Source organism: Pezoporus flaviventris, unplaced genomic scaffold (genome assembly GCF_033815535.1).
Source record: "Pezoporus flaviventris isolate CSIRO_AGI_PZ_B2104156 unplaced genomic scaffold, CSIRO_AGI_Pfla_v1 ptg000066l, whole genome shotgun sequence".
NCBI lineage: Eukaryota > Metazoa > Chordata > Aves > Psittaciformes > Psittacidae > Pezoporus > Pezoporus flaviventris.
This window is the reverse complement of record NW_026892614.1, coordinates 2,913,044-2,939,129: the sequence shown is the minus strand read 5'-3', so window position 1 is coordinate 2,939,129 and position 26,086 is coordinate 2,913,044. Positions and strand designations below refer to the sequence as shown.

At 57.2% G+C, this 26,086-nt stretch overlaps 1 protein-coding gene across 4 annotated transcripts in view; it reads left to right on the top strand.

Annotated features, from left to right (window-relative positions):
- Positions 1–1,053: 1,053 nt before the first annotated feature.
- SLC29A1 (solute carrier family 29 member 1 (Augustine blood group)) overlaps positions 1,054–26,086 on the top strand; it is a 34,070-nt gene continuing 9,037 nt past the window's right edge. Inside the window, exons 1-2 of one of the 4 annotated variants that reach the window (XM_061470949.1) lie at positions 1,054–1,250; positions 7,219–7,384. The gene's annotated coding sequence lies outside the window, so the exon portion shown is untranslated. Of the gene's footprint in view, positions 1,251–7,168; positions 7,385–12,639; positions 12,797–21,463; positions 21,624–26,086 lie in introns of those variants that run through there. The other 3 variants (XM_061470951.1, XM_061470950.1, XM_061470948.1) reach the window with 3 other exon arrangements.

The following is a 26,086-nucleotide window of genomic DNA, read 5'->3' as shown; positions in this document are numbered from 1 at the left end:
GCATCCCAAATATTTTGCAGTAACTTTACCAGGCTACACCAGCTTCAGCTGCCCTGGTTCCTGCCTGCACTGGTAAAGGGGAAGCCCAACCTGCACTGAGCATTCACCAGCCCCACGGGGAGAAGGGGAAGCTTCCGGGGCTCTGGGTAGCAGGGCCTCTCCCTGGCAGGCTGCGAGGCTGGGCTGCGCACACTCCTCGCCTCCTTATACATGTTTGGGGCTGAAAATAGAAGTGCTGGCTGCAGCCCAGCTCTGCAGCAAGGGCTGGGAGAGAAGTGCTCCCGCCACCCCATTTTCCTCCTGCAGTGCCACTGGGACTGGAGGTGGGCACGCTGGAATCACCAGCAGAGGGGCTTTCTCCATGCTCCCACTGTGGGGTGGGAGGACACGCCGGCGGGGGGTGTTGCTGTGCTTTTAGTGCTCCCCCTGTGCGTTCCCACCTTCCACTTGGCTCCATCGCTCTTGGCTCCGGCACCTGTTTTCCTCCAGCACTGAAGCCCAGCTGCCTGCGCTGCCTTAATGGGAAGAGGCGAGGGGATAGTAGGACTGGGAGGGGGGAATGTCCTGGGAGAGGGCCAGCCTGGGATGGGCTAGGGAGGAGGCTCTGGCCGCACATACCAGGAGAGCAGCCGGTGGGCAGATGCCAGTTCATTCCTGAGCAGCTGAGGGGCCCGGTGGAGGGGCAGTGTGCGCAGGGGCCCCCACCCTCAGGCCCCAGGGGGCTGGTGCTGGCCCACAGTGGGGTGGAGGCTCAGCAAGCGTCCTGCCATAGCCAGAGTCCAGCACAGCAGCACGGGGTGACATGTGCCATCCCAGGGAGGACGCTGGCACCCGCAGCACTGCTCTCAGTGCCCGGGGCTGTCCTCCTCGCACAGGGTACATTTTTCCCCCGGGGTGGCTTCCTACCAGCGGCCGCCCATCTCTCCTTCCCCATGCTGGCGCTCGGCCCCGCTGCAATTCACTGACGAATCCCGGTTGCCGTTTCCTATGGCAGAAACAACTTCTCCTCCCCCTGCCCCGCTAATCTGCCCGTGCCTGCAGGCTGCACCTGCTGAGCCAGCGGAAGCCGTGCTCAGCCGGGCCCAGCCAGCACCAGGGCTTCCAAACCCTCCCCGGCTGCAGAGCAGGCGGGCAGTGAAGACTCTGCACCCTGGTCCTGCCTTCGCGGGAAGCCCCGACCCTACTTGGCACCGCGCAGCGAGGAGGCTGCAGGCAGCATCCTCTGGCACCGGAAGAACTGAGCCCGCAAGGTAATGGCAAGGTGCAGGCAGGGGGCTTATCATTGCAAGTGCTGTCTCTGCTGTGCCTTGTTCCCTCGGGTACAGCGTGTTCCCTGGGGGTCTGGTTCAAATCCCTCTTCGCCGAGCCAAGGACTTGCTCCCCATTTCGGCTGAGCGGCAGTGCTGCTGCAAGGTCACCCTGTAGCCTGTGCTGAGCTCCTGGAGCTATCACCTGCTGCCGTTCTCCCCCACCGCCGGGGGACAGAGGTCTGGGACTCCAACCAGAACCCGTGGCTTTCCAGTCCGGTGGCTGCAAGGAGGGTTTGGAGCCTGGCCCCGCTGCAGACGGGGAGTGGAAGCAGTACTGGAGGGGCTGGCTGCCGGCACCCTGCTCTCCTTGCCCGGTCTGCAAACTCGCAGCACAGAGGTGTCCTGCTCCCGGGGCAAGGTCCCCAGGAGCTCGAAAGGGCAGGAGGGCCAGCCGTCTGCTCCAGGAGGAGGGGAGGCGCTGGGGAAACCCAGAGCACGGAGCATCCCTGTGCCGGGGATGCGACAGCGGTGGACCCCAGAAGCATCCTTCTCGTAGACGCAGGCGCTGCAGCGGGGGGAGTCCCGGCTCAGAGCGGGGTGCGAGGCAGGGTCAGGCAGGGGTGGGAGCACCGGCTGCGGCCGCGGGCTGTGGTTGAGGGCTGTCCCGCGCACTTGTGCGCGTTGTCCTTGAGGCTGCAGGCAGCGCGCTAGGACCTGGCGAGCCGCAGGCAGGCACTGCAGGCAGTGCTGTGCCTGTGCCTGAGCCTGAGCCTGAGCCGAGCGGGATCCTGCACTGCCCGCCGGCAGCACCGCGGAGCGAGCCTGCCAGAAAGGAAAAAAGCCACGTAAGCCAGCATGGCCGAGCCCCGGGACACCCCGGCCCGGGCGGGAGCGGCGTACCACGGGCAGGGCTGGCCGGAGGGCGGGGGGCCGCGAACCGGCACAGACGCCGGTGCCTGCGGGAACGCAGGGTGCTGGGGCAGAGCGGGCATCCCGGCTGCGGTAGCGGCAGCGCTTCAGGGCAGCCCCGGCACCCGTCCCGGGCTTGGGGTACTGGGGGGTGGCAGGCAGTCCGATGGGTGGTTCACCCCAGCACACTCGGCCCTGCATTCCTAAGTGCTGGCACCTTACCCCCCCCAGCGGGACCTGTCCCTGTCCCAGGAGATACGGCTGGCACCAGGATAGTGTCATGGGGCAGCAAGTGCCTCCCTGCCACCCCCCAGCACCAGCCAGGTGGGTATGGTGTTTGGTTACCCTGCTCATCGGGATGTCACCCCAGGGCTGGCATGGCCTTCATACTGGCCCCTGCCATCTTTAGTGTCTCAGCCTTCCCTGAGCACTGCCTCCTTCTCTGCCCCACCAGTCCCACGTCTATCTGCATGGTCCCAGGGGTGCACACTGCTGAGGTGCCCTTCCTGTTCCTGGAGGCCCTGGGGCTGTGTCACCCCTCTCCTCCCTGACAGGGCTTCTTCAGCAGCCCCATTTGCCTCTTGCAGGCCCTTTGTGCCCACAGCTGGGCACTCCCCCATGAGAGCAGACTTTTTCTGCTTGTAGGATGACTGCTGGCACCTGTGAGCCTGCCCTCTAGCCTTGCACCATTCCCCGTGCAGCTCCTTCCACAGGCGCCATTCCCTGGCTGCTCTCAGCATGCTTTGGCCTGGTGAGAGGTCCTGGCTGCCCCTGGGATCCGAGGCTTGTTTGCAGGAGCCTGACCTCTTGTGCAAAGGTACAGGCAGTGTAGGCTTCATGCAGTGGCCCTTACCCTGCATCTGTGGTGCCTCTTGAGGTCAGAGCACTGCCCTACTGACCCAGGAAAGGCATCATGCAAGAGGTGAGAAAAGAGGGTCCCTGCTGCTGCTCACTGTCCCTCTCTTTCCCATGCCTGATGCTGCTGCGGGGAGGAAGCAGGCTCTGTAGGAGCTGCAGTGGATGGGGAAAGGTAAGGAGCAAGGGAAGCTGGCACAGCTGGGTGATAGGAAACCATGAAACCCTTTGTCATAGTCCCCAGGCTGTTTTCCATGCAGGAAAGACGATGGAGGATGCGGTGGAAGAGCACGGCCACATGCTGCTGCTGGCCTGCTTGTGATGTGCATATAAGGAACCCCTGCTCCATGCCAGGAGCAGCCAGAGCATCCCTGAAGGCATGCTGGGCAGCAGTGGGAGCAGTGGGATGGGGGATGAGGGCAGCAGTGGCAGAGCAACTTGTTCTGCATCACAGCAGGTAGCCCTGACCTTAGCTGCCAGCAGCAATGAGCCATTCCAGGGCTTACTAGGAAGCCAGGCTTTCATGGAATTCTTTTTCTTCTGAGAAGCCTGGCATTTTGAAGGGATCCAAGCACCTCCATGACTACAGCTGCAAAGCAGGGCCAGAAGCAGCACAGCAGCAGCACTGCTGGGCACTGTGCAGCAGCTCAGCCCTGCTGGGAAGCTGCTGCCATTCCAAGTGGTGAAAGCCAAGTGAGGCTTTTCCACCTGCTTGCACCCACTGGAAATGGCAGGTCCTGTGGGGAGAATGGAGAAGGCAGGGAGAGGGAGCAGCTGATGCCTGCAACTCCCCCTCAGAAGGGGTGCTTTTCATGGGGAGCCAGCCACCGCTATTGTCAGGGCTGACTTCCGCCTTCTGGCTTGCCAGAAAGGAGATTACTGGGTCTATGTTCCAGCGTTAGCAAAGCAAGCTGTTTCCCCGCAGGTGGACTGTGAGCCCTGTCAACTGGAGATGGATGTGTGGAGTCAGCTTCAGGCCATGAACCCCTGGGGAGGTAATGCTGGGCACTTGGCACAAGGATGCTCCTGGCTGCCTTATAGCTCAGAGTTCTGGGGAGAGGCAGGCAAGCTGCATTCTGAGGTGTGCTACCTTGAGGAGCAACACCTTGTGCTTCTCCCTGTCCTGTCCCGTGTCATCCCATCCTGTCCCATCCCATTTCTGGGAGACTCAGGGCTCTTGGAGGACCAGCCAGGACCCCCTTCTCCATGGCCAGCAAGCACAGCCCCACAAGACAGGTATTGTGCTCAGGGTAACTGTCACTGTGTTGTGTCCTCAGGTGATCCATCCGGGGTGACAGCAGGACCCTGAAATCTGTTTTCTAACTCTATCGCTGCCCTTCTGCATGGCGTTACTGACAGGCAAACGCTACTCTGCTCCTTCACACCTCCTCCAGAGCAAGAGTTGGATGACTTCCTTGCTTATCCCCCACCCCAGATTTCCTGGCTCCCTCCCTCACTTCCCCAGTTCTGCTCTGCACACAGCCATGGGTTAGCACAGGGGACACACCACAAGCCCTCCGAATCACTGCCTGTGCTTTGGGGTGCCCGGTCCCACTTGGCGCACACTGCTCCCAATGCCAGTGCTGCCTCCATCTCCCTGGTCTAGTCTGCTGCCTCCTCATCCTCAGTGAGCCCTTGCCTGCTCTTCCCTATCCCAGTGCCTGAGGGACAGCTTGGGATGATGATTCCCGGTTCAGAAAATCCGGACCTTCTCCCACCAGCCACTGCTGCTGCCCCTTCTCTGCCTTCCCACCTTCCTTCCCACATGCCGCGGGGCCACTTAATCCTGTCGGCTGGCTAAGCCCTTCCCCGTGGGCTCCCGGTCACGGGTTGGGTGGGGGGGGCCGGGTTGGGGTCCCCCAACAGCTACCGGTCTCTCATGGGGGCCGCCGCAAGGGGAGGGCTGCGCCGGGCCGCGCCAGCAGGGGGCAGCACCGGCATGCGTGAGCTTGTGTGTACTCGGGGGGGGGGGCTGGGTGTCGCAGCACAGCACCCAGTAGAGACCCAGCACAACCACAGCACAACCCCGCTGCAACCTGTCTGGGGTCACGGCGCTTTACAAGGAGGATGGGCAGCGCCTAGAGGCAGGTGGCTCCCCTCTAGGGACAACCAAAACTCTGCCAGCCCCCCCCAGCAGCATGAGTGCAGGGCACCCAGGGAGGTTACACCCAGCCCCATGCATGAGTGGTGCAGGGCACCCAGGGAGGTTACACCCAGCCCCATTCGTGAGGGGTGCAGGACACCACTCCTGAGAGCTCCCTTCTCCCTGGGCCGTGTGAACACATCCTCTGCCCATGGGTGGATGCTGGGCTTTGCAGAGGGTCCAAGGAGGGAGGGCAGGCCAGGTGATACCTGATGGCTAGGCTGCCAGCCATGAGTTCTGCCTGCCCCTTCTTTTGATGACTCCTGGCTCTGCTTCACCAGGTGGCCTGGGGGCCTCATTTCCACTGGGGAACCCATGGAAGCGTGACTGGCAAGGAGGGAAAATGATGAATGGCTGGTACTGTTGGAAGGTGTGGGAAAGGGCCCTCCTGGAGACTTCCCTAGGGGATGTTTGGGAGCATTCAGCCACAGCTCCGCTGCCGATTCGCCCAAGGGGGAAAGCATGACGGGACGGGCTGAGTCTCCAAACAGGATTTAGTGAGCCGTGCCAGACGTTTGCACAGGGCTGAATTCTGCCACACCAGCCAGCAACTGTTGGGTTGGGCACAGACCAGGGCCAACACGGCCGTGAGAGCTCAGGGGCCTGTATTTGGAGCCCTTGTCTCTGCAGATGGCCATGTGCCATGGTCCCAGGGATGCCAGTGGCCACAGAGCCTGCCCAGGAGCAGGCTGGCTGCAGGAGCAGGGGGTGCCTTGCCCTGCCCTGCCGTGCAGGGTGAGCAGCCTATGGCCACTGAGAGCCAGAGGTGCCTCAGGAAGGCTGATGGGCAGCCACGGCTTCAGGCATCCGCTCAGGGCTTGGATTCAGCCGTGCTCTACAAAGGCTTTGCAGGGAGCGGGAGCACACAGCGGCTGCCACCCTCTTCCTACTGCCAGGTTCCCCGGTTCCCAGCTGCCCACAGCTCCCCTGTGGTGTTTTACGAGGGTGGCCGGGTGCCAGCAGGCTCCTTCCTCAATGGCTCTGCTCCATCGCGGGAGGTTGGTGCTGCCGGCCAAGGAGCGGGATGTGCCCCCGGTGCAGCTTCAATGGGCCGGATGACCTTGACTATAGTGCAGTTGTCCCTGCCCATGCCAGCTCCCTCCTCCGCCAAGGACACCCAGCGTGAGACCATGACATGGTGAGGCTGGGTGCTCAGAGTGGCCGTGCCCTGGGGCTGCCGTGTCTGAATGCTGCAGGGCATTGCTGGCTGCCGCTGTGCCAGGGGTTAACCCTGGCTGGTGGGAGCCCGCGCTGTGTGTCTTGAGTTTGCCCAGGTCTCATCAGGGGTTAACCCTTGGCCGGTGGCTGTGCAGCTGTCACTCAGTAACCAGTCACCCAGCAACTCAGTGCCTAATTGGTGTCATTAGGCAGTAAATACTTGTAAGAGTAAGCAAATGGGCAGCTGGAGCAAAGGAGAAGGCAGCAGCAGTGCAAGAAGGGAGGCAGTGATGGGGATGGAGTGGGGAGAGATTGCTGTGGGAAGGATCATGCCAGGAGGTGACAGGGATGAGAGGCCCTCAGGAGTAGTTTAGGCAGAGGGATTTGTGTCCCCCCACAACCTTTCAGCTGGGAGATGCTCGCATCCCAAAGATGCTGCTGTCCCACAGGGTACCAAGCCCTTGGCCCTCCCCTCCAGTTAGCTGAGAGGGGCTGAAGCTTGGCTGGACCCACTGTCCATGTCAGCCCCTGGGAGCCCTGTGGGCACTGCCAAGCCACTTACCGAGCTGTGCCCACCCAGTGCACAATGGGGTTTGTTTCTGCTTGCCCAGCTGGGAAATACCCACAGCCCCACTGCTGGGCTGGAGGTGCTCAGGGTCAAAGCCCTTCCCTGCTGCTCACTGGAGCTGTGAGTGCTTTGGGCGTAGCAGTGCACACGCGTTGCACCTTGGTGTTACCAGCGAGGGGGGACGCTGGGCATGGGCAGGCAGTGGGGCCAATTGGCAGCATGCGCCTTCCTCTCCCTGGCCTCTCCTTGCAGGTTTTCACCCAGTGCTCCTCCTCGGCTGCCCTCAGTGCCCTGGTGAAGAAATCCCAGGCAGCTGCCTGACTCTATCTTGGCAGGTTGAGTCGTGTGAGGAAGCAGAAGGATGGCGGGATGATGAAGATCCTCATGGCTCCCTGCAAGCGGTGACGTGCCCGTCTGGATCGCCGTGCCACAGGCAGAGCTCAGGAGGGGATCACAGACTGCTCCTTTCCCACTTCATTCCAGCCAGGCTCAGGCCATCAGGTGAGCATCACCTCCATCCTGCCACCTCTCTTCCCAAAATGCGGGGCAGGGCACCAAGGTCTCAGGGGGGTCACCATGAGGAGCCCTGCAAATAATGACCAGAGAACTTCCACCCCAGAAGGTTCTGCCAGCAGCTCTGGAGCCAGGGCCCTGCTCCGGGGTCAGCCAGGGCCACCAAGGAAACAGGAAGACTCAAACCGTCCCCAAGCCATTCACTGATCTCAGCAACAGGCTGAGATGCTTTGACTATCAAAGCATCCAGCAGTCTCACTATAACTGGATTCCCAGGACCCTGTAGTGGTCACCCCTCCCAAACCCCCCCATTGGCTAATAGGTTAATAACCTGCTGGCACTTGACAGAGGTTCAGCATCTTCTGTGTTTCCCTCCACGTGACTGATTAAAATGCCCCTTCTCCCCCTTTCCGAACCCGGCTGTGCTCCGCTGCCTTGTCACACAGGCAGAGAATCGGATACGGCTGCTAATCTGCTTGCTACCCCACTCCTGCCTGCCTGCTCTGCCTTTTAAACACACTGGCTCTCTGTTTCTCTGCTCTGTGACACTGAGAGCCAGTGCAGAGGCTTTTTGAGGTGAGCTACAGGGAGGGCAGAGCCTGATGGAGGGAAATGCCGTTGCTGTGTGTCACGCTTGCAAAGGGAAGGGCAGTTTTGCACTTGGAAGGAGAGCTTTATGTGTGCATCCTGCCCTGCTGGACGGTGACAGCCTCGCCGTGCCTCAGTTTCCCCTGCCCCAAGCACAGGAGAGGAAATCTCATTGCAGAGGAGGGCTGGCGGGTTGATTAATGGTTGCAAAGTGCTTGCAAATCTCCAAGGATAACGGTTGACGTGAGTGCCAAGTGTAAAGGCTCCTGGAAACACTGAGTGCCTGCAAATGCTGCCTCCTCAGGCCCTAAAACTTAAATATTACCAAAGAGGAATGGAAAATATTCCTTCATCTCATATGATGCATTACCCACTGCCTGGAATAAATCTCCCTTTTCACTCTTGCTTTCCAAACCAGCTGTTTGTTTGCTTCCCACTTTTGGATTTCATGGCGTTAGTTGAAGCAGGGAATTGCTACAAGAAGGGAGGGAAAAAATAAGCCCAACTAAAAAAAAACCAGCTTTTGTAAAGGTTTGGCAGCTGATGCCTCTGAAGGGAGCGCACTTTGCCTGTTTGTTCTGCCTGTTACAGACTAGCTTAGAGCAGAGCGTACAAATTGGGGTTCAGGTCCCTGTGGTGCACGTTTGAGGACCTCGAAGGTGTGGCAGCTCGAGCCCCGTCAGTGTGTCCTGAAGAGCATGTCAATGGGATTCCCAGCCTTATGTAAGGGAGAGGCTCTGCTGGCTGACTTCCTCCGGGAAAGCAGGGCTCTGCCTTCCCCCTTTGCTCAGGGAATAGCAGCGATCTGCCAACAGCAGCAGCGTACTTTGGCACCATGCTGCTGCTTTGGGGATGGGGAGGGTGGAACAGCAACAAGCCCCCAGGCTCCACTCGAGGCTGCCTTTTCTCCTTGCCTATATTTCATAGGGGAGAAATCTAGCTCTGTGTGTTGTGCTGGTGGTGTACAGCGGTGGGCCCAGTACCAGTACTGGGCAAAGCAGCGGCTGTTTCCGGATTGGAGCAGAAACCATTTTGGTAGCTGTTTTTTTCTTCTGAGAGGCTTGTACTCACAAAGGTGAAGCCGATAACATGAGAGTCACTTGGGAGCAGAGGGCTCTGCAAAGGCAACACATCCCCCATCAAAAGGAAGCAAGGCAGCTTGTCTCTCCAGCAAAGGCTCATGGTGTTTGTGGGGCAGTGAGTTGTCACCAGCTGTGTCATTTGTCACCTCCCCTCACAGAGGAGGTGCTGTTCCCCTGAGACCACACACCGGCGCTGGCGTCAAGCACTGTACATTGCTCTTGAGGTCTGTGCAGAGCCACTGCAGACAGCCCGTCCTGTGTTTAGGAGCTGGAAGCTGCCTTTCTCCTCTCCTCCCCTTGGGTGTATGTGCTGGCCTCCTGTCTGCCTGCAGTCACCCGTGGCTGTGGTGCTGCTCAGCGCTAATGGATTTCAACCCCCCTGTCTCCACCGAGAGACTTATCTTTTGAGAGATGTTGATTCCCGTGCTTGGGATCGGCTGTGTGGTCAGGAACAGAGCTGTGAATTACAGAATACTTAATCCTGTCCTTTGGTGATGGTAAGTGCTATGCACCTCGTTGCTGAAAGCTTGAGGCGAGGCAGTGGCTGCACTCACCCTGCCCTGAAGCAGACACTTCCCAGAATATCCACTCAAAGGTAAATTTTGTGGTGTTTCTCCTCCTGACGGGGCCTGAGGCTCTTAATGATGCTGAGAGCCCTGTAATGGCTACTGGAAGCATGGTGGTGGCTCGGCTGGGCACCGCCAGTCTGGACCCTGTGCTCAGGCATCAGTTCCCACAGCTTTTAGTCTGTGCTGAAGTCAGAGCTTATATAGAAGAATAAAACTGTAGTGCTGACACATTTTAGCTCATGCTGCTGAGCATGTGGACATGACAAGGGGAAACGTGGGCCCTGAGGAGCCACAGCATCCATGTCCCAGGGACTGCCACGGGGTCTCATGGGACTCTGACAGCAAGGCACACCTGAAAGTTAGAGAGGAGGTGACATGAGACATCCCACAGCAGGCAGCCTTGCTCTTCTATTTTGCTTTTTCTGGAGAGAGGAGGAGAGGAGAAAAAGAAGAGAGGATGGAGGTTTTTCCTGTGTTGAAGCCTAATCCAGAAGACCTTCCAGATTGGAAAGGTTTAGGGAAAGCGGGCTGAAGAAAGGCAGGCCCAGGGCTTGGATCCATCACTGCCTGGGAGACACAGCAGGAACTTAATTGGAGCAGAGATGGGAGCTTTTAAATTGAATTTGATCTGATATGAATCTTACATTTAAGACCGGAGCCTCCTGTCTTCCTGTCTTAGTATATGACAACATTGTCTGCTGCTCATTTGATATTGTCAGTGCACCCTGCTATCTGGCCTCAGAACCCCATAACCACAACAAGAATCTATCATCAGCAAGAGGGAGAGATCCAGCGGCAGAGGCTGCTGCAGAGCAGGACAGCGAAGGAGCTGCTTCCTGGGGGGTGACATTCCGCAGTGGCATCATTGTGTCTCAGAGAGCACGGAGCTGTCTCACCCCTGTCCCCATTGCCTCTTTCTCGGGCTTTGGGGACTCCTTGCTTATAGAATCATAGAATCAGCTGGGTTGGAAAAGACCTTTAAGATCATCAACCGTTCCCCAGCACTGCCAAAGCCACCACTAAGCCATGTCACTGCAGGCCTCACCTACACAGTTTGTGAACACTTACAGGGATGGTGATTCCTGGGAAGGAATGTTTATACACATTCCCTGGGAAGCCTGTATATGTGTGTGTGTATATATATATGTATATATGTATGCATTTTCTGCATAGATTTACGGGCCATTTGTGTCTCTCAGGTGCCCTTTTGGATGTGCTCGTATTCTCATGGCAAAGGAGATAGGAAAATTAATTCAGAACATAGAAAATAGACAATAAAGGAAAACAAAGACAACTCCAAGAGGCCAAAGGGGTAAAAAGGGAGAAAAAGTGAAAATCAGTGAAGACAGAAATATTGTAAAATATGTTAGATTTTAAAATAACATGTCCTTCCTCTAAGGCTTAGTTATGTGGTGGTGTTTTGCACATCTCTTAAAATACAAGCTTGGTGCTTGGATTCTGCACGAAGAGGTGTGTTAAGAGATCATAGCACTGAGAGATCGTGAGGATGGGAATCTGCCAGAGCGTTCGGGGGTGTTTTAACTTCTGATTTTAATTTCCAGCCCAAACTGCATCACTGTCTGCAGAGAATTTTCTGGGGCTGTTTATTAATGGATCAAACGCTTTTGCATTCAAAGCAGCTGCAGGGACTTCCTGGTGCCAGCATAGAGGAGCAGAGAGTGAGGAGGGGCCTGTGCTCCAGCAGAAGCACCTGGAGACACCAAGATACATAAACCAGATTTCTGCAGAACATTTAACCACCGGGATATGAGGATGGAGTCAGGTGCACTCCCCTTTGCCGCGGGATGAAGCACCCCCAGTCCTGCTGCACCTTGGCACCTAAGCAAACCAACGAGCTTTTAACTCAGTGGAGTAGATACCTGTTCTGGAGAGATAGGAGCCTGGACATGGGCAGCCAGAAAAAACCCTGGCTTTGAGCCCCTGTGTCCAGTATCCCCTTTGGATACTGGACACACATGACACATGCTTTGGATAGAGGGGCATGGCTAAACTTCAGAGGGGTCTGCACATTAGCTGCCATCCTGGGTAGCACTACCATAAATGCACAGTGCAAAAGCTGTCTTTGAGCCTCTCTGCAACCCAAGATAATGATAATTACATATATATGCACACATACACTCATATATATATATATAAAAGATGATCGAGGCAGGAACATCTCTTCTATGGGGACAGGCTGAAAGAGCTGGGCTCGTTCAGCCTGGAGAAAAGAAGGCTCTGGGGAGACCTTAGAGTGGCTTTCAGTGCATAAATGAGGGCTACAAGAAATCTGGAGAGGGACCTTTTACACGGGCATGTAGTGACAGGACAAGGGGGAATGGTTTTAAACGAAGATACAGATTTAGATTAGATATATGGAAGAAATTCTTTACTGTGAGAGTGTTGAGGCCCTGGCACAGGTTGCTCAGAGAAGCTGCGGCTGCCCCATCCCTGGCAGTGTTCAAGGCCAGGTTAGATGGGGCTTTGAGCAACCTGGCCTAGTGGAAGGTGTCCCTGCCTGCGGCAGGGAGGTTGAAACTGGGTGAGCTTCAAGGTCCCTTCCAACTCTAACCATTCTATGATTCTATATACACCTGTATATATATATATATATATATATATATATATATATATTTACACCCACCAGTGCTAACTGCCAGCAGAGGGAACCCCCTCTGCCTTCTTTCCCTGCCGCCTTCTGTTCCTTCTTCCTCTGCCTGCATTAGGGCACATTGCAGGGGACAAGCGATGGACACAGCAAACAGAACCAGTTCGCCCTCCATTTAGCGCCGTTAATATAACGTACAGCTCCTTTTGGAGCTGTAACGTTTAGTAACGCATGGGCACGGCCGCAAGAGCGGAGCTGGGTGCCGCTCAGGATGGGTTGGCGGTGCGTCTGCTCTGCTTCCCCGAAGGAGACGTCGGAGCGCGGCGCAGGTGGAACGGCTGCCCCGGAGGGTCCCGCCGCCTCGGACCCAGTCCCTCCCCGCGGGGGGAGGCGGGGAAACCCGAGCGAGAACCGCGTGGCGCTGAAGGCGGCAAAAGAGGAAGGAGGAGTTTGCGGAGCGGGCAGGGAGGAGGCGGCTTCCCATCCACGCCGGGGTCGGAAGGCGCAGGAGTCGGCAAGGAGTGGGGCGCAGCGGTGGGCAGCCGGGTCCAAGGTATTGGCTTAAAGTCGGGGAGATTGTAACCTGGTCTCCGAGCCCCCCCCCCCCCCCCCCCCCCCCCCCGCTCCCTACATGGCTCCCAGCAGCGTTTCAAAGCTGTCGGGTACGTGGTTCCCCCCACCCCGGGAGCCCTGGGAAGGAGCCAGCGGCGCCGCAAGCTCCGCTGCGAGGTGGGGATGCGGTGTGTGAGTGGCGGCTAAGGGGGTTTGTGTGCATACATGCTGCCTTTTGGGATGGGGGGGCTTTTCTTCTGTGGCTTTTCTTCTTTGCTGCCTCGCACGGTAACTCCAAATCTCCTTCCGTAGTTACTGCTGTGGGGAGAACGTTGTTTTGGGGAGGCAAAGCAGAGCAGCTAGCATGTGTTTTTGGGAAGCGCAGTGATGCAGGATGCAGGACTTCCCCGAGGGGGTAGTGCCGCGGTCCTCCAGCTGCAGGGATGCACATCTCTGCGAGCAGCCGTGTTTGTGTCTGTTTGCGTGCAGTGCCGCAGCTGGGCGCTCATTGCGAGGACCCACGGGAAGGCACATGGGCTGGGCGCCATGTGCTGCAGTGCGAGCAGTGGGGCACAACCCCCTGCCTGGCAGCAAAGCCGCGGGGACGGGGTCGCTCCGGGTCCGGCTTGAGAAAATGCTCCCAGTTTTGGCTGTGGGATGCTGGGGAAGATTTCTTTCCTCCCCTTCCTGAGCAAACCAGTTGTGTTAACGGAGAGCCTGGCCCAGGCAGGAGCACCAGGAGCTGCTGTGGAGCCCTTTTACGCTGTCCTCCCCACCCCTGTAGTAAAATCTGAGCCTGTAGTTAAATCTGAGCTCACACCCCTGCTAGGTGCTAATTCTGCCAGACCAACACAGTCCCTGCCTGTACTCACCAGCGCTCTCGGGAGCAGGCTGTGGAGCTGCGGGCTGTGTGGGAAGGCAGCAGCAGCCAAGCCCTGGTGCTGTGGAATTGCAGACAAGTGAGCCTGTATTCTTGAGCCCACTAGATTCCCCAGGGCTAGGGGCTGCAGGAGGAATTTGTGCAGCTGTTGGCCACAGCTGGGTGCACTTCCCGGCTGCTCCGAAGCAGGAAGCAGCCCAACCAACAGCCCCTCAGTTGCCTGTTGTGAGCCGAAACAATTGAGGGCCATCAGTGAGTGCCGACATGGGAAATCCCACTCCCCTTCTGCACCCCATCCCGGCATCATTCCTGCTTGTCAGCCCCTGCAGGCTGCCAGACGCCTTGGGTTCCCTCCAGCCCTGCCTTCATAAATTCATAGAATGGTTTTGCTGGAAAGGGCCTTCAGATCATCCAGTTCCACCCCCACTGCCATGGGCAGGGACACCTTCCACTAGACCAGGTTGCTCCAAGCCCCATTCAGCCTGGCCTTGAGCACCGCCAGGGATGGGGCATTCACAGTTTCCTTGGGCAGCCTGTGCTAGTGCCTCACCACTCTCACAGTAAAGACTTTCTTTCTATGTAACCTGAATATCCCCTGTTTAAGTCTGAACCCATTTCCCCTTGTCTTATTGTTACAGTCCCCGATGAAGAATCCCTCTCCAGCATCCTTATAGGTCCCTTCCAATACTGGAAGCTGCTATGAGGTCTCCATGCAGCCTTCTCTTCTCCAGGCTGAACAGCCCCAACTTTCTCAGCCTGTCTTCATACGGGAGGTGCTCCAGCCTCTGATCATCTTTGTGGCCCTCCTCTGGACTTGTTCCAACAGTTCCATGTCCTTTCTATGTTGAGGACATCAGAACTGTACACAATACTCCAGGTGAGGTCTCACCAGAGCACTACAAAGCTATCTCAGGATGTGACTATGCAGGGATGCTTTTCTCTCAGGTTCACTGGTTGTCTGAGTGTGGCTCATGGGCTATTGCTACAGTGTCAGTGCAGTGCCAGCACCACACGTGCTCTCCAGGGCACTCCTGCTCTCACCATCGCCTTTTGCTCCTGGAAAAGACAGGTAGGCTTTCTCTTGGCTCACTGAGATGTTCTTCACAGGACGCTTTCTGCACAGCGCTGAGGGCTGTAACACAGCCCCCAGGAGGTGGTTTGCCCCTAGCTAGTGCAGACAAGGGGCCTCGCGCTGTGCCATGTACCTGCAGTGAAGATGCTGAAGAAACTCACTTTGGCCTGAACCAGTGCCATCACACAGAGCAGTAGGAAACCTCCATCCTGCAGTTGTCCCTCTTCACCTTTCCTCCCCAAGCTGCATAATTAACTGCTGGCATAATTTCCCTGTCATGTCATCTTTGCTCGTATTATCTTGGGCTGGTAGGTATTAATGAGCCTCTTCCTCTTTGAAGATGAGCCATGGGCTTTGTTTTTGCCCTGTCCTGACCTGTCCCCCTCCTTGTTGTGATCTGGAGGGAAGAGAGGGCACAGAGAACAAAGGCACTGGTTGACCCATTCATTCCTATGGTGCACCTTCCTCATTCTGCCTGGCTCTATTCCCAGCTGCCCTGGCAGAAGCAGGACTTGGTGACCACCCCGCTGGGTCAGAGGGAGCCCAGGAGCACCCACTTGCCCTGCCCAGATAGGAATGCATGAGCTATCAGCTTCAGGAAGGCAGAGAGCAGCCTGTGGTGCTTTCTCTGGGGCACATGTAGGTCAATGTTGTTTTCATCCAGCCTAACATTCAGGTCCTTGGCAAGTGTTAAAGAAGCTGCAGCACCCGCTCTTATCAGCAGCGTGCTATTGCTTGTGGTCCTTGCTACGTCATACAGAGCCCCCACGGTGCAAACTCCACTCTCCTTCCTGCACCTTCCTGACCCTCCCTAGCACCTCGCTCTGCCCTGTGACCCCTACCAGCCCGGCACTGCTCCTGGGGGGCTGCAGGACAGCAAGCTCGTGGCATCACATCTCTATCTATGCTAACTAGGACCCAGCTCAGGTGCAGAGCACTGTACGGAGTGAGATACATGCATTTACACATGGGCAGGAGCCCGGGTTTTAACAGCCACCTACCTATTAGGATTTAATTAAGCAGTGCTTCCAGTGTGCAACATGTGGGATGGGGAAAGATGTGTATGGAGTAGGGGCAGACGGCAGGTGAGTTTGGTCATATCAGGATCTCTTGCTTTAGTAGTTCAGGTCTGGAGGGACCTGAGTGCCCCAGCTGAAGTTGCACTCCATCTCCCACTCCAGACTTTGCAGACCTGGTCAGGGTTTGGCCCTACATGGGCTCTGAGGTCCCCACATGGGACGGGAGCCATGGTGCTGCGTGAGGACCATGCATGAGGACCATGCGTGAGGGTTGTTGCTCCCATGAGACAAGGGAAGCTGTTGCATAGGGATAGTGTGTAACTTCATTGCTGGGGCTGGAGGTGTGAGTAACATCACTGTTGTGACATTTTGGTCCTGCTCTGGCTTGGAGCATGCTTTTCTCTGGTCTCACCCATCCTGAGAAAGGGGAGGCTCAAAGCACTGGGTATGCATGGCTGTTACGGCTGGCATTCTGAGTGCAGTGCTCAAGGCTCTCGTTCAGCCTCTTGGTTGAGCCATTGTAAGCACACTCAGATTTCAGCTCCAGGGGAACAGCTGTTTTTTTCTTTCAGGCCAAAGGGGAGCTGAGACCTATTGCCTGCTGCTGGCTCAAGCAGAAGGAGCCAGCAGGAAATCAGGCAGATTTCCGCAGAGCCTTATTGCCTTCTTCCCACCACTGCCAGTGAGATTTGCTTTAGTTCATTTCCTTTAGGACTTGTCTGATGGGAAAGCACCTCACTGTGAGATTTCCAGCTGGAAATTCATGGAGTGAGCAGACTGGGGAAACTACAAAGGGAGGAGGCTGGAAGTGAAGAGCAAGGCTGGGTTGGGAGCAGCCTGCTCCAGCCGTGTGCCAAGGCTGAGTCAGGGCAGCAGGACCGGGCCATCAGCCTTGCTTAGCTGAGTGGAATCCATCAACCTGAATGCCTGCCAGTGCCCCTGGACTATCACTGAAATGGCCCCAGCCTCCTGCAAGGGGTGTCCCACCTGGGCCATCCTGCTTGTCTTCCCTCACTGCTGCCCATGCTGCAGCTCCAAGTGTGGTCCTCACCCTTGCCTGGTTCCTCACACTTAGCACAGCCTCTCACCAACGCCATTCAAGGGACAGGGAGATGATTTACAACTCCAGAGCGGGGCTGGCTCAAAGACAGCGAGGGACTTTGGGTAGGCAGTCCTGTTAGAGTTTTTCTACAGGTATCCTTGTGGGAAACCCTTGCGAGGATCTCCCTCCTTTTAGGCTTGGGGATTACTTCTGGAGAACAGCTCAGGAAGGTGGGAGGTACTACGGGCACAGCTCTCTTCTTGGTCCTGGCCAGGGGCTCCGGGCTGAAAGAGCTGCCTGCCCTTCCTTCAACAGCCTTTGTCTTCTCTTGACCTCTGCACCAAGTTTGAGGCAATTCTATTTTCTTGGGAAATACCATCAGTGTTTGTAGGTGTAGGGGTTGGATAGATCTGTTCCATCCTGATGAGACCAGGAGTGTTATCCATTAACCACGGGAGGAGGCAAACCAACAGCAACACAACTGAGCTATTAAAAAGCAATCCACCCTTCTCTGCAGCTTCTCCTTCCCATCCTCACATTCACTCCTCGTGGCAATACAAGGCTGGTGTGTCTCTGTGGTGAACCACATCAGGGCATTGATCTGCCAGTGTGTTCCCTGACAGGGCTGTTATCCCAGGGGCAGTGGGTGCGGGCTTCCCAGGTGATGTGGAGCTGGAGCTGTGCCTTGCGGAGGGTGAAGGGAGCTGTTGTGCTCCCCTGCCTGGGCTCTGCAGCTAGGCTTGATCCAAAAGTGGGGCCTTTGTCCAGAAACAAAACCCAACAGCAGTAAAAATCCTGGCCATCAATAAACAAATACAGGTTGTCTGGCACAGGCTGTCCCTTCCTTCCTTCCCCTGTGTCTGCGAGGGGTGATGCAGTGTTCCAGAAAGGGATCCCTTCAGCATGACTCGGCTCCTGGGCTCCCTATTGCCCAGCATCACTGTGGGAATGCATCAGTGTCCAAGCGTGCTCAGGTGCCTGGGCAAGCTCCAGCAGGATGCCTTGCCAGATGGCCAGCACATCTTGATGAAGGTTATAGTATCATGAGGGTGCCTCAGTGCCGCCCTCATCTCCTTTACTCCCCAAATCGACATGGGGGAGGTTCGCAGAGCCAATGCCAACACCTGCAAAGCGCTGTTTTCACATGAGCAGAGCACTCAGTGGCTCTCCTGCAGGGTTCTGCATGCTTTCCTGAGGCATCCCTGAGGATGCTCATGGTTCCAGGCAGTGCAGGACCTCGTGGCTGTAGCACACTGGGTGGTGGCTGGTTGCATGGATGTGGCAGTGCCTCCAGGTTGAGATTTGGAGGGGATGTGACTTGCCCTGTCTCTGCTTGCAGCAGGCTTGTTATTGTCAGGTGTGCGGGAGACTGTTTTGCCGGGGATGGGCAGATGCAGGGATGAGCTCCTCGCCTCCTGATGGCTCTCCCTGCCTGATCCTACTCTGGTAAAGCTTTTCTTTGCCGTGGGTTTGCCATGGCCAGTGCAAAGAGTGGGAGGTTTGGGCTCTACCTTACTTCCTCTGGAGGAGGTGTCCGCCTAGAGCCCTGCTCTGGCTCCACATGTGAGACCCGAGTCCTGGCAGACTGTCTGGGGAAGCTGAGCTGTTCAGGGAGGAGGGAAGAGGGTGCCAGCGGTGGTATTTCCGCTCTGGGTGTTTACTCCAAGTCCTTTGCTTGCTCCACACCACTGATGGCCCGCTGCCACCTTGGCTTCCCATGTCCCGGCCCACAGACCGTGCACTGCCCAGACAGCTCTTCTGTAGCTGCCACAAAGCAGGGATGTGGCAAGCCCGGCTCTCAGCAGGCAGCGTTTTCCTCTCAGTCTAGTTTAAAATCCACTGGGAAACACGCAGGCCTGTGTGGCTCCTCGAGGAGCAGACCCAGCAAGGCTCTACCCACTGTTTCTCCCTCTTTTTCTTTCTGAGGGTATTGGGGTACCCCTTGGCTAGGGGTGACAGATTATGAACCACTTCCTGGGGCAGAGCTGCCATAACCCCATCCATTGTAAGATGACTACATTTAGCAGCTGAAGCCTTAGGGCTTTGAGAGATACTGTGGCTGTCCAGACAACGAGCAGGATCTTGGCAGGACAAGGCAGCTGGCAGAGTAGGACAACGGCAGGTGCCAAATCCTGCTTCTCTGCTCGCCATCCCCTTTCCCAGTCAGGCTGCGGACATTCCATGCGGAAAGCAGCAGTCAGCCCGGGCCCCTGTTCCTGAGTTGACCTACAGCAAAGGTCACTTTGGTCTGCAGGGACCCAAAATAGCCCTTGTATTTCTGTCCTTGCTGCCGGGCACAGCTGACATGTGGAGGATGGAGCCAACCTCAACCTGCCACAGGCCCGGCTATGGTTGTCCCCAGCGTCTCGGTCCCAGCCTCTGCAGGGGTCAGCAGGGAGGAATCACCTCCAAAGCTTGGGAGCTGGGGAGATGGTGGTGTGGGGGGAAGACGGTGTTGTTCTGGCTCTGGTTTTACTCCTGCACCCCACCACTAATCTGGAAGCAGCTGTGCAGCCTGGACCAGCCCCAGAAAACTGCCGGTGGGGGCAAAATGAGCTCTGCCTGGCTGGGCTGCAGCCCCTCTGCTGAGCGTCCGCGTGTCCAGCTCCAGGGATGCTCTCCCACGTGGGGAGAGGTGGGACCCGGGTGAGGAGAAGGGACAGCAGAGCCCAGGTCCATGTGGATCAGCAGCTCCCACAGGGTGTGGGAAGCTCTTGTGCCTAGGAGGCCCTGCCTGCCTGGTGCCAGCTTTGCACATTTGCATCCAGCACTGACTCCGTATGGAAAGCAGCTAGAGCTGTTAGGACAGTGCAAGTTTGGGGTTGAGTTATACTCTCCAGGCCTCCTGTGCCAGGGACTCTATGCATAGAGGGGGCTCCATGTATAGCTTGGGGAAGGATTTAAAAGGACTTTCCAATGATTTCACAGCCCCCCCTTCCTTGCCCCTCACTGCAGGGCTGTTTTGAGGAGCTCCTGGCTGCAACGTAAGCTGTCCCCATCCTCCCCCAGCCCTCACCACAGGTTGCTCTGGCTCCTTCCTGGGTCTGCAGGGTCTGAGTTCAGTCCTGCAGCCAGGAAGAGGAATGCTCTCCACTCACTATTCCAGCACCCTGGGGCCACCAATGGTGGGTGGCCTCCTGCAGGGCTGCTCTTCCTTTCCCGTACGGCTCCTGGGTGGTGACCTTGGAATAGCTACGTGTTGCAGGTAGTTAAGGTCCTTCCAAGCCCTGGAGAAGGCAGGGTATGGAGAAACTCATCATTCCCCTCTTCCATTCCTCAGCCATGGGACTTTTCCCATCAGTTTCTTCCCATGCATTCATTGAGTCCTTGTCTTCAGGGTTGTCTGGCCATGAGCTGTTTTGTTCTCATCCTGTCTTGCTGTGTGCTCCCTCTTATGGGTCGTCTCACCTTCATTCCTTTCAGCTGCAGACGTGAGGAGGGAAACTGGGGACACTGTCCTAGAGGCTCAGCCCATCCCTCCGACGTGCTTTAGCTGCTGCCCAAGGTGCGGCCAGCGAGATACCATCTGCACAAATGGGGATTCCTCTTGAGCAAGCCCAAGCATGACTCAGGGGGAGCTACTAAAGCAAGAGATCCATCCGCAGCCAGGCCCTAGGGGGTCTTACCTAAGTGCTGCCCCAGCCCACCAGGGGCTGGGTGGAAATAAGGAGTGTCACTGCCTGCGGGGGAGCTGGGAGCCAGCACTGTGCCTTGGGCTGTGTCATGGTTGGGATTGCCTCTGTCCCTGCATGGCTACCCGGGTACGTGGTGACCTGCCATCGCTGCACCAAGCCCAGGTATGGAGATGCGAGAAGGACCTGTTCCTGCCTCTGGGCTTCCTCTGGCCACTTCACCTGATTTTTACATTAATGGTGTCCGGTTGCTCTCCCCAGAGTCCTGTAAGGTTTTCTCCATTGGGAAGCGGAAACCTGGTTTCCTCCCATTGTGTCTCTTCCCGCCACAGCCCCCAGGCCAGCCCTAGGGAGCACCCCTTCCCTCAGCATCCCCCTCTTCCCATGGCCCCTGGCAGAGCTGGGCAGCACCTCCACCAGCCATGCCAGCACCCCTGGGGCACTTGGACCAGCCCTGCAGACATGAATGGTCCAGCTGGCTGCAGAGGATGCCAGGCGAGGATGAAGGTCTGGGATAAGGAGGCATTCCCTGGCACTCCCTAAACCCATGGGAAGCCATGGGCAGGTGACATGAGCACGGTGTGAGCCTCTGTGTCTGCCCGTAGTGGGTCACCCCACCACAGCTCCCCGGAGGTGCTGGGGCTGCTTGGAGGCACCATTCAGGTCCTGGAGGTGGTTTCTGCAGCTGCATTGAATGGAGCCCTGAGCAAATCGTTCCCTCCACCCTTGGGAGAAAGGGTCTTTATTCTTCTGAATTTCCAACAAATGGAGCCCCAGCCCAGCCCTGGAAAAACATGCCTCTTTCCCCAGCCTGCCGAGAAGCAGGTCAAGGTTGTGGCTTGGAGGGAATGCTCTTTTGCCCCTGGGGACAACAGCCTAGCGGGTGCCATTAAGGAAACCAGCTCCTTGGAAGAGCCCCTGCAAATCCTGTCTCTGCAAACAAGCTTCCAGGAGCAGCTTATCTCTCCCTGTCTGACGCTGCCTCAGAAATGACGTCCCTCCTCAGCTCCTGCCCCCCTGGGCGCTGTATCTCCTTTTGCACCCCTAAACCACCGGCCTTGCAGCAGGCAACTGCTCCAATGTTTGTGGGGCTTTTCCTGCCTCTTCCAAGTCTACACTGTCCCTGCAGTCCTGTGGCTTGAAGTGACCAGGAGCAAAGGTCTGGGACCAAGCTGCCTTGCTGGTAAGCTCCTTGCTGTGACATTAAAATCCCACCCCCCCTCCCCGCAGCATTTGATGGGATGCTGAGCAGGAGCACCCATCTGGGTGGCCAGGGGCTTGTCTGGGTGCCTGGGAGGGGCTTTCTCTGGCCAAGAGTTTGCCTGGGCTTGGGCACTCAGTGGGTGCTGAGGAGAGAGGTGTGTGCATTTGCTGTGGGGCTGCCACCCCTAGGACCTCTTTGCTGGTATGGGATGTCCCTTTAGGGACTTGGTGGTGGGTGGGAAAGCTGTGTTACCTGGGGTAGTTTTAGGGCCCCATCACTGCCAACCCTCCTCTGGCTGGTGGGAAGCCCTACAGGGACAGCGTCCCGCTGGGCCCTGGGGAACGTCTCTTACAGACGGTTTGCTTTACCTGCTGTGCCTGGGGAGCCTCTCGGGGCTCCTTGGGCTCTCCAGATAAGGGCCTCGGCAGCTGTCTGGTGTGCGTGGTTCAAGACATACCGTGGGGCTGAACGCTCCCCCAGTGCCACCCGGCAGCAGAGATAACAGCGGGTGCTGGGAGCCTCCTGTAGCTCCGGCTCTGCCGGGAGCACCGCAAGCCTGAAGGCAGAGTGGGTCTAGCACTGACTCTGCTCTTGCCCATGGGGGAGTGGAGGGAACAAGGTGAAACAGGTCAGAAACGTTGCCCAGGGACCCTCGACTCATTAAGGGTCCTCATGGGCTGCCCTGCAGGAGGTTTTACTCTGCCTGCCAGACCCTGGCAATGCAGGGAGGTTTGTGTGCAGGCAGCAAGGCAGGGGAGGAGGCAGAAATGTCCTCATCCTGCACCCCCAGTAAATTCGCTCCTTGGGATGGAGCCGTGAGCAGCGCTGGGGGAGCAGATGGCGCAGGCTGTTGCAGAGAGGCAGGGCTCAGAAAGGAGAACAAGAACAGGAAGTGCTATCAGCTCTCTGATGGAAACTGTTCACAAGGCACACCAGGAGGAGGAAGCCTGCTGCAGTCCACTGACGGGATGCGGCATTAGTGGAGAAGAGGCTGTAGCAGGAAAGCCGGATGAAGCTTTTGCCTCTCTGCTCCAGAAGAGTTTCTTCCACCTTCTTTTGGGGGGCTCCTTAGAGCATCTGCAGAGGAAGGGTTAGAAAGCAAAGCCCGAACAGCAACAGGTTGCTAGGGCAAGGCGATGTTTACCAGAAGGAAAGGGAGGGCGAACCGACTGGCTGTCACATGTGGCCTCTGGTCATTCATTCACAACTGCCCTGGCCCCCGGGGACTGGGAGGGGGGGAAAGATGTGACGTTCGTTTCTAAGAAAGGCTTGAAGGAAGGAACTTCATGGAAAAGCTGAGCGGTGAATCTGCTGTGTCCTGTCTGTGCAGGGATGGGGTCCATGGGCAGCCGGGGAGGTTCCTGCTGAGGGGCCCCGGAGCTGGGGCAGCATTTAGTAGGGACTTGGCTCTGGGTGCCCACACTGCTTCCCAAAAAACATTCAGTCAGGGCTTTCAGCCCAGAGTTTAAGGGAACTGGCTGGTCAAGAGGGAAGGTCCCAGTATGGCTCTGTAATTGGTACCAAAACAGGAAGGAGGGTGTAGGAGTCAGTGGTCAGTTGCTGCAGTGGAAATAGATCGCTGCATTGGGTCCCATGGTTTTTCAGCGCTTTCGTGAGTGACCTGGAAAAGGGAATGAGCAATGAGATGACGGGGTTTGCTGAGGCGATTGGATTACTCAGGTTCATGAGGACAAGTGCCAGCTAGGAAGAGTGCAGAAGGCCATTACAACACTGGGTGGTAGGCAGATGAAATTCAGTTTAGATAAATATCAACCGATATTTATCAACCGAGGAGGCAGGGGAAACAAAAAGCCCCAAATGCACAAACAAGATTACGTGCTGAGCTGGTCACTCGCCGCAAGGCCTGTGGCAGTTTTGGGTAGCTTGGTGTGCATGGAAACACATCATAGAATCATCCTCTCGAGAAACAAGGCAGGAAAGCCATGTGCTGCTCTTCAAATTGGCATCTCACCCCCTCGCAGTCCCTGTGTGCCCCCATCCCAACGCCTCTGGAAGGGTCGAGGAGAAGGTTGGGAGGAAAGCAGCCAGGAGGACTGAAGGCAGCAAGGAGGAGCTGTGCTGGATGACTAAGTGAGTTAGAATTCCTCTGTTTGGAAAATGTGCTGTAGGGTGGATACAATCCAGGCCTGTAAAGCCTCGGGTGGCATGGAGAAGCCACTCTGGTGTTCATCCTCCCTTTGATGGTGAGTGTAAGGGAGCCCCAGCTGAGGACCTGTGCATAGGGAGAGATGCTCAGAGACTCCTGGGTTAGAGGGATATGCATCAATTCACAGAAATGAAACCCACTGTGGCTACAAAACACACCAACAGCGTGTCCCTCTCAGCTCAGAGGCTGGGGGAGCCATCAGGGAGTTAGTCTATGCCTGTGCCAGTCTTGTCCTTTGATGGAGACAAGCTGTTGAGTCAGACTGGCCTCTGATTTGACCCAGGGAGCACTTGCAATTTGGGAGCACTTGCATTTGTGCCAACGCTGCAGTAATGGTGCACAATTGTGCACACTCATGTATCTTGTGCAATACCAGCACGTGTGCGCGCAGCTGGTGGCTGAAGGTGGAGGCAGGCAGGACGCTGCCCAGCAGGCTGGTTCCCCAGACCCCAGCACAAGGTAGGAGGACCTAAGACTGGTATGGTCAGAGTTCAGGCATGCACATGAAACCTCATGAAACGGGTGGTCTCAGAGTGTTTCACATCCTCCAGCTGAGTCATGGCCACCAGCACTTCATGCCAGCTTGTTCCCTGCCCACAGTAAACCTGGATGACCCCCATCCTGGTGTCACCCAGGGGTGAGCGGATGTAGGGATGGGGTGAAGCCTGGTGAGGCACCTGGCCCAGTTCCATCTTGGCCACGCTCAGAGGAAGCAATGACCTTATCCCTGCAAAGTGATCCCCTGCAGGTGATGGCAAGAGGACATGGGGTGCTTGCTTCAGGTCTGATGGCAGCCCCTTGTGTAGAGGCTGGAAGGACAGTGCTACGCTGGTGTGGTGTAAAGGGCTTTTCTTCAACGAGGTGGTGGCTCTGTGTAAAGCATGCCTACCCAGCACCTTGAGATTGCTCCGGAGTGGAAAGCCAAGCGTGTGCTGTGCTCACCTTAGGTGAAAGCAGAAACCGGGAGAGTAGGCAGCGCATGGGAAGGGGAGGCAGGGAGATCTCAGAAGCCTGGTGACAAATGGCTGCGTGCAGGTGTGGCTGTCCTGCAGTGCAAGTTCTGCAGAGGTTGGGCGGCTTTGGTGATGGCTGGTGCTGCCCTGGGCTCCCAGGGCTTGGCTGGCGATGGGATTGAGTGTGGCCCAATACACAGGTGTCACTTAGCATCTGTCAAGGCCTTTGTGCGGCGTGAATAGGCAATTAAAATTGTGCCATCTCTTGTTTGTACCTGCTTAGAGGCGCTAGCCTGAGATTTGTTAAGCCCATTGCTTGTTATCTTGCTCCTTCTGCTTACACATCAGTTCCGAGGGGATAAGACAGACTGTTCTACACCCAGAATAAAATGGATGGCCTCACGTCAAGGCCCATCGTTGCTGCTCCTTTTCCTTGTCCCAGGGCTGTGCAGCCACAGGGCTGGTGGCTGGGTTAAACGTCAGGGGGCTCCTCCAGGAGGTGGTTAGAGCTGTGCTGTGCCAGCCCGGCGGCTGCAGGGTGGCCTCCATCCCTTGGTCCCTTATGTCCCCGTGTCCCTTATGGTAGGGCTGCTCTCAGTGAGTTGGGAGCGAGCTTTGCCACCTGCTGCTGGCGTTGGTTTGTGTTTGCTGTAGGGTTGTTTGTACGCGCGGTGGCTGGACGCGCTTCCTGCTGTAATGAGTGCTGACCCAGGCACCCCTTGGCACGAAGGCACCAGCTCTTTGTGGAAAAAATTAGGAGGCACTTAGCGAAGTGAGACAGAAAACAAACAGAGCGGGTCGGAGGCTGCGGCCGGCAGCGCCTGCGGGGAGGTTGGGCTCCTGACACAAGGATGCGGGCGCTTTCCGGACAGAAGCAGGAGGTGGCTGGGAAGCGGCATGGTGGAGTGCCCTGCCCAGCACCCCCAGCCATGCTCCCTGCTCCACGGCTCCTTCCCTTCCTCCCTTGGCCAGGCAGTGGGACTCGGCCCTGTGCCAGCTCTGGTACCCGACACCTCTCCTCCTCCTCTGCGGATGCCACCAGGCTCGCATGGCCTCAGCCCCCGTGACTTGAGCCGGGGCCTGACGCTCACCCCAAGAGCAGGGGGTGTGGAAGGGACGCACGCCCCTTCAAACACACTGAACACGGGGCTTGCCCTGGCTCTGTCCTGCTCCCCAGGTATGTCTGCAGGGGCCTGCCCCTGTTTGTTGGGACACTGGTGTGATCAGCTGGGGGCTGGGAGGGGAGCTGGGGGCTTGGCTGTGCAAGGGGCAGTGTGTTGAAGGAGAGTTGGAGCTCTCCCGCCTGTTTTGGGGTGAGATCT